Here is a 12,474-nt window from a genome sequence, read left to right as displayed (position 1 = left end):
ATGAAATTGTGACTCCGGGGCTTAGGGATTTTTTCAAAAAAATATTTTTCTGCCGGTTAAGTTGTCGAGGGCTGAATTCTTTTTCTGTGATAAAAAGCCTTCTCTTTCGACCACCAAACCTTACAGGGGAGCATTAGCAACCGTTTGGCACCATTTCTGAGTCAATTGCCGAAAGTCAGAGTTTTGATGAAATTGTGACCCCGGGGCTTAGGGATTTTTTCCAAAAAATATTTTTCTTCCATTTAAGTTGTTGAGGGCTGATTTCTTTTCCTGTGATAAAAAGCCTTCTCTTTCGACCGCCAAACCTTTCAGGGGAGCATTTGCAACCGTTTGGTACCATTTCTGAGTCAATTGCCGAAAGTCAGATTTTTGATGAAATTGTGACCCCGGGGCTTAGGGATTTTTTCAAAAAAATATTTTTCTGTCGGTTAAGTTGTCGAGGTCTGATTTCTTATCCTGTGATAAAAAGCCTTCTTTTTCGACCGCCAAACCTTTCAGAGGAGCATTAGCAACCGTTTGGCACCATTTCTGAGTCAATTGCCGAAAGTCAGATTTTTGATGAAATTGTGACCCCGGGGCTTAGGGATTTTTTCAAAAAAATATTTTTCTGCCGGTTAAGTTGTCGAGGGCTGATTTCTTATCCTGTGATAAAAAGCCTTCTTTTTCGACCGCCAAACCTTTCAGGGGAGCATTAGCAACCGTTTGGCACCATTTCTGAGTCAATTGCCGAAAGTCAGATTTTTGATGAAATTGTGACCCCGGGGCTTAGGGATTTTTTCAAAAAAATATTTTTCTGCCGGTTAAGTTGTCGAGGGCTGATTTCTTTTCCTGTGATAAAAAGCCTTCTCTTTCGACTGCCAAACCTTTTAGAGGAACATTAGCAACCGTTTGGCACCATTTCTGAGTCAATTGCCGAAAGTCAGATTTTTGATCAAATTCTGACCCCGGGGCTTAGGGATTTTTTCAAAAAAATATTTTTCTGCCGGTTAAGTTGTCGAGGAATGATTTCATTTCCTGTGATAAAAAGCCTTCTCTTTCAACCGCCAAAACTTTCAGGGGAGCATTAGCAACCGTTTAGCACCATTTCTGAGTCAATTGCCGAAAGTCAGAGTTTTGATGAAATTGTGACCCCGGGACTTAGGGATTTTTTCAAAAAAATATTTTTCTGCCGGTTAAGTTGTCGAGGGCTGATTTCTTTTCTTGTGATAAAAAGCCTTCTCTTTCGATTGCCAAACCTTTCAGAGGAGCATCTGCAACCGTTTGGCACAAGTTTTGAGTCTATTGCCGAAAGTCAGATTTTTGATGAAATTGTGACCCCGGGGCTTAGGGATTTTTTCAAAAAAATATTTTTCTGCCGGTTAAGTTGTCGAGGGATGATTTCTTATCCTGTGATAAAAAGCATTCTCTTTCGACCGCCAAACCCTTCAGAGGAGCATCTGCAACCGTTTGGCACAAGTTTTGAGTCTATTGCCGAAAGTCAGATTTTTGATGAAATTGTGACCCCGGGGCTTAGGGATTTTTTCAAAAAAATATTTTTCTGCCGGTTTAGTTGTCGAGGGCTGATTTCTTTTCCTGTGATAAAAAGCCTTCTCATTCGACCGCCAAACCTTTCAGAGGAGCATTAGCAACCGTTTGGCACCATTTCTGAGTCAATTGCCGAAAGTCAGAGTTTTGATGAAATTGTGACTCCGGGGCTTAGGGATTTTTTCAAAAAAATATTTTTCTGCCGGTTAAGTTGTCGAGGGCTGATTTCTTTTTCTGTGATAAAAAGCCTTCTCTTTCGACCGCCAAACCTTACAGGGGAGCATTAGCAACCGTTTGGCACCATTTCTGAGTCAATTGCCGAAAGTCAGAGTTTTGATGAAATTGTGACCCCGGGGCTTAGGGATTTTTTCCAAAAAATATTTTTCTTCCAGTTAAGTTGTTGAGGGCTGATTTCTTTTCCTGTGATAAAAAGCCTTCTCTTTCGACCGCCAAACATTTCAGGGGAGCATTTGCAACCGTTTGGTACCATTTCTGAGTCAATTGCCGAAAGTCAGATTTTTGATGAAATTGTGACCCCGGGGCTTAGGGATTTTTTCAAAAAAATATTTTTCTGTCGGTTAAGTTGTCGAGGTCTGATTTCTTATCCTGTGATAAAAAGCCTTCTTTTTCGACCGCCAAACCTTTCAGAGGAGCATTAGCAACCGTTTGGCACCATTTCTGAGTCAATTGCCAAAAGTCAGATTTTTGATGAAATTGTGACCCCGGGGCTTAGGGATTTTTTCAAAAAAATATTTTTCTGCCGGTTAAGTTGTCGAGGGCTGATTTCTTATCCTGTGATAAAAAGCCTTCTTTTTCGACCGCCAAACCTTTCAGGGGAGCATTAGCAACCGTTTGGCACCATTTCTGAGTCAATTGCCGAAAGTCAGATTTTTGATGAAATTGTGACCCCGGGGCTTAGGGATTTTTTCAAAAAAATATTTTTCTGCCGGTTAAGTTGTCGAGGGCTGATTTCTTTTCCTGTGATAAAAAGCCTTCTCTTTCGACTGCCAAACCTTTTAGAGGAACATTAGCAACCGTTTGGCACCATTTCTGAGTCAATTGCCGAAAGTCAGATTTTTGATGAAATTCTGACCCCGGGGCTTAGGGATTTTTTCAAAAAAATATTTTTCTGCCGGTTAAGTTGTCGAGGAATGATTTCATTTCCTGTGATAAAAAGCCTTCTCTTTCAACCGCCAAAACTTTCAGGGGAGCATTAGCAACCGTTTAGCACCATTTCTGAGTCAATTGCCGAAAGTCAGAGTTTTGATGAAATTGTGACCCCGGGACTTAGGGATTTTTTCAAAAAAATATTTTTCTGCCGGTTAAGTTGTCGAGGGCTGATTTCTTTTCCTGTGATAAAAAGCCTTCTCTTTCGACTGCCAAACCTTTCAGAGGAGCATTAGCAACCGTTTGGCACCATTTCTGAGTCAATTGCCGAAAGTTAGATTTTTTATGAAATTCTGACTCCGGGGCTTAGGGATTTTTTCAAAAAAATATTTTTCTGCCGGTTAAGTTGTCGAGGGATGATTTCTTATCCTGTGATAAAAAGCATTCTCTTTCGACCGCCAAACCCTTCAGAGGAGCATCTGCAACCGTTTGGCACCAGTTTTGAGTCTATTGCCGAAAGTCAGATTTTTGATGAAATTGTGACCCCGGGGCTTAGGGATTTTTTCAAAAAAATATTTTTCTGCCGGTTTAGTTGTCGAGGGCTGATTTCTTTTCCTGTGATAAAAAGCCTTCTCATTCGACCGCCAAACCTTTCAGAGGAGCATTAGCAACCGTTTGGCACCATTTCTGAGTCAATTGCCAAAAGTCAGAGTTTTGATGAAATTGTGACTCCGGGGCTTAGGGATTTTTTCAAAAAAATATTTTTCTGCCGGTTAAGTTGTCGAGGGCTGATTTCTTTTCCTGTGATAAAAAGCCTTCTCTTTCGACTGCCAAACCTTTTAGAGGAACATTAGCAACCGTTTGGCACCATTTCTGAGTCAATTGCCGAAAGTCAGATTTTTGATCAAATTCTGACCCCGGGGCTTAGGGATTTTTTCAAAAAAATATTTTTCTGCCGGTTAAGTTGTCGAGGAATGATTTCATTTCCTGTGATAAAAAGCCTTCTCTTTCGACCGCCAAAACTTTCAGGGGAGCATTAGCAACCGTTTAGCACCATTTCTGAGTCAATTGCCGAAAGTCAGAGTTTTGATGAAATTGTGACCCCGGGACTTAGGGATTTTTTCAAAAAAATATTTTTCTGCCGGTTAAGTTGTCGAGGGCTGATTTCTTTTCCTGTGATAAAAAGCCTTCTCTTTCGATTGCCAAACCTTTCAGAGGAGCATTAGCAACCGTTTGGCACCATTTCTGAGTCAATTGCCGAAAGTCAGATTTTTGATGAAATTCTGACCCCGGGGCTTAGGGATTTTTTCAAAAAAATATTTTTCTGCCGGTTAAGTTGTCGAGGGATGATTTCTTATCCTGTGATAAAAAGCATTCTCTTTCGACCGCCAAACCCTTCAGAGGAGCATCTGCAACCGTTTGGCACAAGTTTTGAGTCTATTGCCGAAAGTCAGATTTTTGATGAAATTGTGACCCCGGGGCTTAGGGATTTTTTCAAAAAAATATTTTTCTGCCGGTTTAGTTGTCGAGGGCTGATTTCTTTTCCTGTGATAAAAAGCCTTCTCATTCGACCGCCAAACCTTTCAGAGGAGCATTAGCAACCGTTTGGCACCATTTCTGAGTCAATTGCCGAAAGTCAGAGTTTTGATGAAATTGTGACTCCGGGGCTTAGGGATTTTTTCAAAAAAATATTTTTCTGCCGGTTAAGTTGTCGAGGGCTGATTTCTTTTTCTGTGATAAAAAGCCTTCTCTTTCGACCGCCAAACCTTACAGGGGAGCATTAGCAACCGTTTGGCACCATTTCTGAGTCAATTGCCGAAAGTCAGAGTTTTGATGAAATTGTGACCCCGGGGCTTAGGGATTTTTTCCAAAAAATATTTTTCTTCCAGTTAAGTTGTTGAGGGCTGATTTCTTTTCCTGTGATAAAAAGCCTTCTCTTTCGACCGCCAAACATTTCAGGGGAGCATTTGCAACCGTTTGGTACCATTTCTGAGTCAATTGCCGAAAGTCAGATTTTTGATGAAATTGTGACCCCGGGGCTTAGGGATTTTTTCAAAAAAATATTTTTCTGTCGGTTAAGTTGTCGAGGTCTGATTTCTTATCCTGTGATAAAAAGCCTTCTTTTTCGACCGCCAAACCTTTCAGAGGAGCATTAGCAACCGTTTGGCACCATTTCTGAGTCAATTGCCGAAAGTCAGATTTTTGATGAAATTGTGACCCCGGGGCTTAGGGATTTTTTCAAAAAAATATTTTTCTGCCGGTTAAGTTGTCGAGGGCTGATTTCTTATCCTGTGATAAAAAGCCTTCTTTTTCGACCGCCAAACCTTTCAGGGGAGCATTAGCAACCGTTTGGCACCATTTCTGAGTCAATTGCCGAAAGTCAGATTTTTGATGAAATTGTGACCCCGGGGCTTAGGGATTTTTTCAAAAAAATATTTTTCTGCCGGTTAAGTTGTCGAGGGCTGATTTCTTTTCCTGTGATAAAAAGCCTTCTCTTTCGACTGCCAAACCTTTTAGAGGAACATTAGCAACCGTTTGGCACCATTTCTGAGTCAATTGCCGAAAGTCAGATTTTTGATGAAATTCTGACCCCGGGGCTTAGGGATTTTTTCAAAAAAATATTTTTCTGCCGGTTAAGTTGTCGAGGAATGATTTCATTTCCTGTGATAAAAAGCCTTCTCTTTCAACCGCCAAAACTTTCAGGGGAGCATTAGCAACCGTTTAGCACCATTTCTGAGTCAATTGCCGAAAGTCAGAGTTTTGATGAAATTGTGACCCCGGGACTTAGGGATTTTTTCAAAAAAATATTTTTCTGCCGGTTAAGTTGTCGAGGGCTGATTTCTTTTCCTGTGATAAAAAGCCTTCTCTTTCGACTGCCAAACCTTTCAGAGGAGCATTAGCAACCGTTTGGCACCATTTCTGAGTCAATTGCCGAAAGTCAGATTTTTTATGAAATTCTGACTCCGGGGCTTAGGGATTTTTTCAAAAAAATATTTTTCTGCCGGTTAAGTTGTCGAGGGATGATTTCTTATCCTGTGATAAAAAGCATTCTCTTTCGACCGCCAAACCCTTCAGAGGAGCATCTGCAACCGTTTGGCACCAGTTTTGAGTCTATTGCCGAAAGTCAGATTTTTGATGAAATTGTGACCCCGGGGCTTAGGGATTTTTTCAAAAAAATATTTTTCTGCCGGTTTAGTTGTCGAGGGCTGATTTCTTTTCCTGTGATAAAAAGCCTTCTCATTCGACCGCCAAACCTTTCAGAGGAGCATTAGCAACCGTTTGGCACCATTTCTGAGTCAATTGCCGAAAGTCAGAGTTTTGATGAAATTGTGACTCCGGGGCTTAGGGATTTTTTCAAAAAAATATTTTTCTGCCGGTTAAGTTGTCGAGGGCTGATTTCTTTTTCTGTGATAAAAAGCCTTCTCTTTCGACCGCCAAACCTTACAGGGGAGCATTAACAACCGTTTGGCACCATTTCTGAGTCAATTGCCGAAAGTGAGAGTTTTGATGAAATTGTGACCCCGGGGCTTAGGGATTTTTTCCAAAAAATATTTTTCTTCCAGTTAAGTTGTTGAGGGCTGATTTCTTTTCCTGTGATAAAAAGCCTTCTCTTTCGACCGCCAAACCTTTCAGGGGAGCATTTGCAACCGTTTGGTACCATTTCTGAGTCAATTGCCGAAAGTCAGATTTTTGATGAAATTGTGACCCCGGGGCTTAGGGATTTTTTCAAAAAAATATTTTTCTGTCGGTTAAGTTGTCGAGGTCTGATTTCTTATCCTGTGATAAAAAGCCTTCTTTTTCGACCGCCAAACCTTTCAGAGGAGCATTAGCAACCGTTTGGCACCAGTTTTGAGTCTATTGCCGAAAGTCAGATTTTTGATGAAATTGTGACCCCGGGGCTTAGGGATATTTCAAAAAAATATTTTTCTGCCGGTTAAGTTGTCGAGGTCTGATTTCTTATCCTGTGATAAAAAGCCTGCTTTTTCGACCGCCAAACTTTCAGAGGAGCATTAGCAACCGTTTGGCACCATTTCTGAGTCAATTGCCGAAAGTCAGAGTGTTGATGAAATTGTGACTCCGGGGCTTAGGGATTTTTTCAAAAAAATATTTTTCTGCCGGTTAAGTTGTCGAGGGATGATTTCTTTTCCTGTGATAAAAAGCCTTCTTTTTCGACCGCCAAACCTTTCAGAGGAGCATTAGCAACCGTTTGGCACCATTTCTGAGTCAACTGCCGAAAGTCAGATTTTTGATGAAATTCTGACCCCGGGGCTTAGAGATTTTTTCAAAAAAATATTTTTCTGCCGGTTAAGTTGTCGAGGAATGATTTCATTTCCTGTGATAAAAAGCCTTCTCTTTCGACCGCCAAAACTTTCAGGGGAGCATTAGCAACCGTTTAGCACCATTTCTGAGTCAATTGCCGAAAGTCAGAGTTTTGATGAAATTGTGACCCCGGGACTTAGGGATTTTTTCAAAAAAATATTTTTCTGCCGGTTAAGTTGTCGAGGGCTGATTTCTTTTCCTGTGATAAAAAGCCTTCTCTTTCGACTGCCAAACCTTTCAGAGGAGCATTAGCAACCGTTTGGCACCATTTCAGAGTCAATTGCCGAAAGTCAGATTTTTGATGAAATTCTGACCCCGGGGCTTAGGGATTTTTTCAAAAAAATATTTTTCTGCCGGTTAAGTTGTCGAGGGATGATTTCTTATCCTGTGATAAAAAGCATTCTCTTTCGACCGCCAAACCCTTCAGAGGAGCATCTGCAACCGTTTGGCAGCAGTTTTGAGTCTATTGCCGAAAGTCAGATTTTTGATGAAATTGTGACCCCGGGGCTTAGGGATTTTTTCAAAAAAATATTTTTCTGCCGGTTAAGTTGTCGAGGTCTGATTTCTTATCCTGTGATAAAAAGCCTGCTTTTTCGACCGCCAAACTTTCAGAGGAGCATTAGCAACCGTTTGGCACCATTTCTGAGTCAATTGCCGAAAGTCAGAGTGTTGATGAAATTGTGACTCCGGGGCTTAGGGATTTTTTCAAAAAAAAAATTTTCTGCCGGTTAAGTTGTCGAGGAATGATTTCATTTCCTGTGACAAAAGCCTTCTCTTTCGACCGCCAAAACTTTCAGGGGAGCATCAGCAACCGTTTAGCACCATTTCTGAGTCAATTGCCGAAAGTCAGAGTTTTGATGAAATTGTGACCCCGGGGTTTAGGGATTTTTTCAAAAAAATATTTTTCTGCCGGTTAAGTTGTTGAGGGCTGATTTCTTTTCCTCTGATAAGGAACCTCCTGTTTCGACCGCCAAACCTTTCAGGGGAGCATTTGCAACCGTTTGGCACCATTTCTGAGTCAATTGCCGAAAGTCAGAGTTTTGATGAAATTGTGACCCCGGGGATTAGGGATTTTTTCAAAAAAAAAATTTTCTGCTGGTTAAGTTGTCGAGGGTTGATTTCTTTTCCTGCGATAAAGAACCTCCTCTTTCGACCGCCAAACCTTTCAGGGGAGCATTAGCAACCGTTTGGCACCATTTCTCAGTCAATTGCCAAAAGTCAGATTTTTGATGAAATTGTGACCCCGGGGCTTAGGGATTTTTTCAAAAAAATATTTTTCTGCCGGTGAAGTTGTCGAGGGCTGATTTCTTTTCCTGTGATAAAAAGCCTTCTTTTTCGACCGCCAAACCTTTCAGAGGAGCATTAGCAACCGTTTGGCACCATTTCTGAGTCAATTGCCGAAAGTCAGAGTTTTGATGAAATTGTGACCCCGGGGCTTAGGGATTTTTTCAAAAAAATATTTTTCTGCCGGTTAAGTTGTCGAGGGCTGATTTCTTATCCTGTTATAAAAAGCCTTCTTTTTCGACCGCCAAACCTTTCAGAGGAGCATTAGCAACCGTTTGGCACCATTTCTAAGTCAATTGCCGAAAGTCAGAGTTTTGATGAAATTGTGACCCCGGGGCTTAGGGATTTTTTCAAAAAAATATTTTTCTGCCGGTTAAGTTGTCGAGGGCTGATTTCTTTTCCTGTGATAAAAAGCCTTCTCTTTCGACCTCCAAACCTTACAGGGGAGCATTAGCAACCGTTTGGCACCATTTCTGAGTCAATAGCCAAAAGTCAGAGTTTTGATGAAATTGTGACCCCGGGGCTTAGGGATTTTTTCAAAAAAATATTTTTCTGCCGGTTAAGTTGTCGAGGGCTGATTTCTTATCCTGTGATAAAAAGCCTTCTTTTTCGACCGCCAAACCTTACAGGGGAGCATGAGCAACCGTTTGGCACCATTTCTGAGTCAATTGCCGAAAGTCAGAGTTTTGATGAAATTGTGACCCCGGGGCTTAGGGATTTTTTCAAAAAAATATTTTTCTGCCGGTTTAGTTGTCGAGGGCTGATTTCTTATCCTGTGATAAAAAGCCTTCTCATTCGACCGCCAAACCTTTCAGAGGAGCATTAGAAATGGTTTGCACCATTTCTGAGTCAATTGCCGAAAGTCAGAGTTTTGATGAAATTGTGACTCCGGGGCTTAGGGATTTTTTCAAAAAAATATTTTTCTGCCGGTTAAGTTGTCGAAGGCTGATTTCTTATCCTGTGATAAAAAGCCTTCTTTTTCGACCGCCAAACCTTTCAGAGGAGCATTAGCAACCGTTTGGCACCATTTCTGAGTCAATTGCCGAAAGTCAGAGTTTTGATGAAATTGTGACCCCGGGGCTTAGGGATTTTTTCAAAAAAATATTTTTCTGCCGGTTAAGTTGTCGAGGGCTGATTTCTTTTCCTGTGATAAAAAGCCTTCTCTTTCGACCGCCAAACCTTAGAGGGGGGCATTAGCAACCGTTTGGCACCATTTCTGAGTCAATTGCCGAAAGTCAGATTTTTGATGAAATTGTGACCCCGGGGCTTAGGGATTTTTTCAAAAAAAATATTTTTCTGCCGGTTAAGTTGTCGAGGGCTGATTTCTTTTCCTGTGATAAAAAGCCTTCTTTTTCGACCGCCAAACCTTTCAGAGAAGCATTAGGAACCGTTTGGCACCATTTCTGAGTCAATTGCCGAAAGTCAGAGTTTTGATGAAATTGTGACCCCGGGGGCTTAGGGATTTTTTCAAAAAAATATTTTTCTTCCAGTTAAGTTGTTGAGGGCTGATTTCTTATCCTGTGAAAAAAAGCCTTCTCTTTCGACCGACAAACCTTTCAGGGGAGCATTTGCAACCGTTTGGTACCATTTCTGAGTCAATTGCCGAAAGTCAGAGTTTTGATGAAATTGTGACCCCGGGGCTTAGGGATTTTTTTAAAAAAATATTTTTCTTCCAGTTAAGTTGTTGAGGGCTGATTTCTTTTCCTGTGAAAAAAAGCCTTCTCTTTCGACCGCCAAACCTTTCAGGGGAGCATTTGCAACCGTTTGGTACCATTTCTGAGTCAATTGCCGAAAGTCAGATTTTTGATGAAATTGTGACCCCGGGGCTTAGGGATTTTTTCAAAAAAATATTTTTCTGCCGGTTAAGTTGTCGAGGGCTGATTTCTTACCCTGTGATAAAAAGCCTTCTTTTTCGACCGCCAAACCTTTCAGAGGAGCATTAGCAACCGTTTGGCACCATTTCTGAGTCAATTGCCGAAAGTCAGAGTTTTGATGAAATTCTGACCCCGGGGCTTAGGGATTATTTCAAAAAAATATTTTTCTGCCGGTTAAGTTGTCGAGGGCTGATTTCTTTTCCTGTGATAAAAAGCCTTCTCTTTCGACCGCCAAACCTTACAGGGGAGCATTAGCAACCGTTTGGCACCATTTCTGAGTCAATTGCCGAAAGTCAGATTTTTGATGAAATTGCGACCCCGGGGCTTAGGGATTTTTTCAAAAAAATATTTTTATGCCGGTTAAGTTGTCGAGGGCTGATTTCTTATCCTGTGATAAAAAGCCTTCTTTTTCGACCGCCAAACCTTTCAGAGGAGCATTAGGAACCGTTTGGCACCATTTCTGAGTCAATTGCCGAAAGTCAGAGTTTTGATGAAATTGTGACCCCGGGGCTTAGGGATTTTTTCAAAAAAATATTTTTCTGCCGGTTAAGTTGTCGAGGGCTTATTTCTTTTCCTGTGATAAAAAGCCTTCTCTTTCGACCGCCAAACCTTACAGGAGAGCATTAGCAACCGTTTGGCACCATTTCTGAGTCAATTGCCGAAAGTCAGAGTTTTGATGAAATTGTGACCCCGGGGCTTAGGAATTTTTTTTAAAAAATATTTTTCTTCCAGTTAAGTTGTTGAGGGCTGATTTCTTTTCCTGTGAAAAAAAGCCTTCTCTTTCGACCGCCAAACCTTTCAGGGGAGCATTTGCAACCGTTTGGTACCATTTCTGAGTCAATTGCCGAAAGTCAGATTTTTGATGAAATTGTGACCCCGGGGCTTAGGGATTTTTTCAAAAAAATATTTTTCTGCCGGTTAAGTTGTCGAGGGCTGATTTCTTACCCTGTGATAAAAAGCCTTCTTTTTCGACCGCCAAACCTTTCAGAGGAGCATTAGCAACCGTTTGGCACCATTTCTGAGTCAATTGCCGAAAGTCAGAGTTTTGATGAAATTCTGACCCCGGGGCTTAGGGATTTTTTCAAAAAAATATTTTTCTGCCGGTTAAGTTGTCGAGGGCTGATTTCTTTTCCTGTGATAAAAAGCCTTCTCTTTCGACCGCCAAACCTTACAGGGGAGCATTAGCAACCGTTTGGCACCATTTCTGAGTCAATTGCCGAAAGTCAGATTTTTGATGAAATTGCGACCCCGGGGCTTAGGGATTTTTTCAAAAAAATATTTTTATGCCGGTTAAGTTGTCGAGGGCTGATTTCTTATCCTGTGATAAAAAGCCTTCTTTTTCGACCGCCAAACCTTTCAGAGGAGCATTAGGAACCGTTTGGCACCATTTCTGAGTCAATTGCCGAAAGTCAGAGTTTTGATGAAATTGTGACCCCGGGGCTTAGGGATTTTTTCAAAAAAATATTTTTCTGCCGGTTAAGTTGTCGAGGGCTGATTTCTTTTTCTGTGATAAAAAGCCTTCTCTTTCGACTGCCAAACCTTACAGGGGAGCATTAGCAACCGTTTGGCACCATTTCTGAGTCAATTGCCGAAAGTCAGAGTTTTGATGAAATTGTGACCCCGGGGCTTAGGGATTTTTTCAAAAAAATATTTTTCTGCCGGTTAAGTTGTCGAGGTCTGATTTCTTATCCTGTGATAAAAAGCCTTCTTTTTCGACCGCCAAACCTTTCAGAGGAGCATTATGAACCGTTTGGCACCATTTCTGAGTTAATTGCCGAAAGTCAGAGTTTTGATGAAATTGTGACCCCGGGGCTTAGGGATTTTTTCAAAAAAATATTTTTCTGCCGGTTAAGTTGTCGAGGTCTGATTTCTTTTCCTGTGATAAAAAGCCTTCTCTTTCGACCGCCAAACCTTTCAGAGGAGCATTAGCAACCGTTTGGCACCATTTCTGAGTCAATTGCCGAAAGTCAGAGTTTTGATGAAATTGTGACCCCGGGGCTTAGGGATTTTTTCAAAAAAATATTTTTCTGCCGGTTAAGTTGTCGAGGGCTGATTTCTTTTCCTGTGATAAAAAGCCTTCTCTTTCGACCGCCAAACCTTTCAGAGGAACATTAGCAACCATATGGCACCATTTCTGAGTCAATTGCCGAAAGTCAGAGTTTTGATGAAATTGTGACCCCGGGGCTTAGGGATTTTTTCAAAAAAATATTTTTCTGCCAGTTAAGTTGTCGAGGGCTGATTTCTTTTCCTGTGATAAAAAGCCTTCTCATTCGACCGCCAAACCTTTCAGAGGAGCATTAGAAACCGTTTGGCACCATTTCTGAGTCAATTGCCGAAAGTCAGAGTTTTGATGAAATTGTGACCC

This window comes from Podarcis melisellensis (assembly GCF_964234715.1).
Source record: "Podarcis melisellensis genome assembly, chromosome: 12".
NCBI lineage: Eukaryota > Metazoa > Chordata > Lepidosauria > Squamata > Lacertidae > Podarcis > Podarcis melisellensis.
This window is presented reverse-complemented; position numbering follows the sequence as displayed.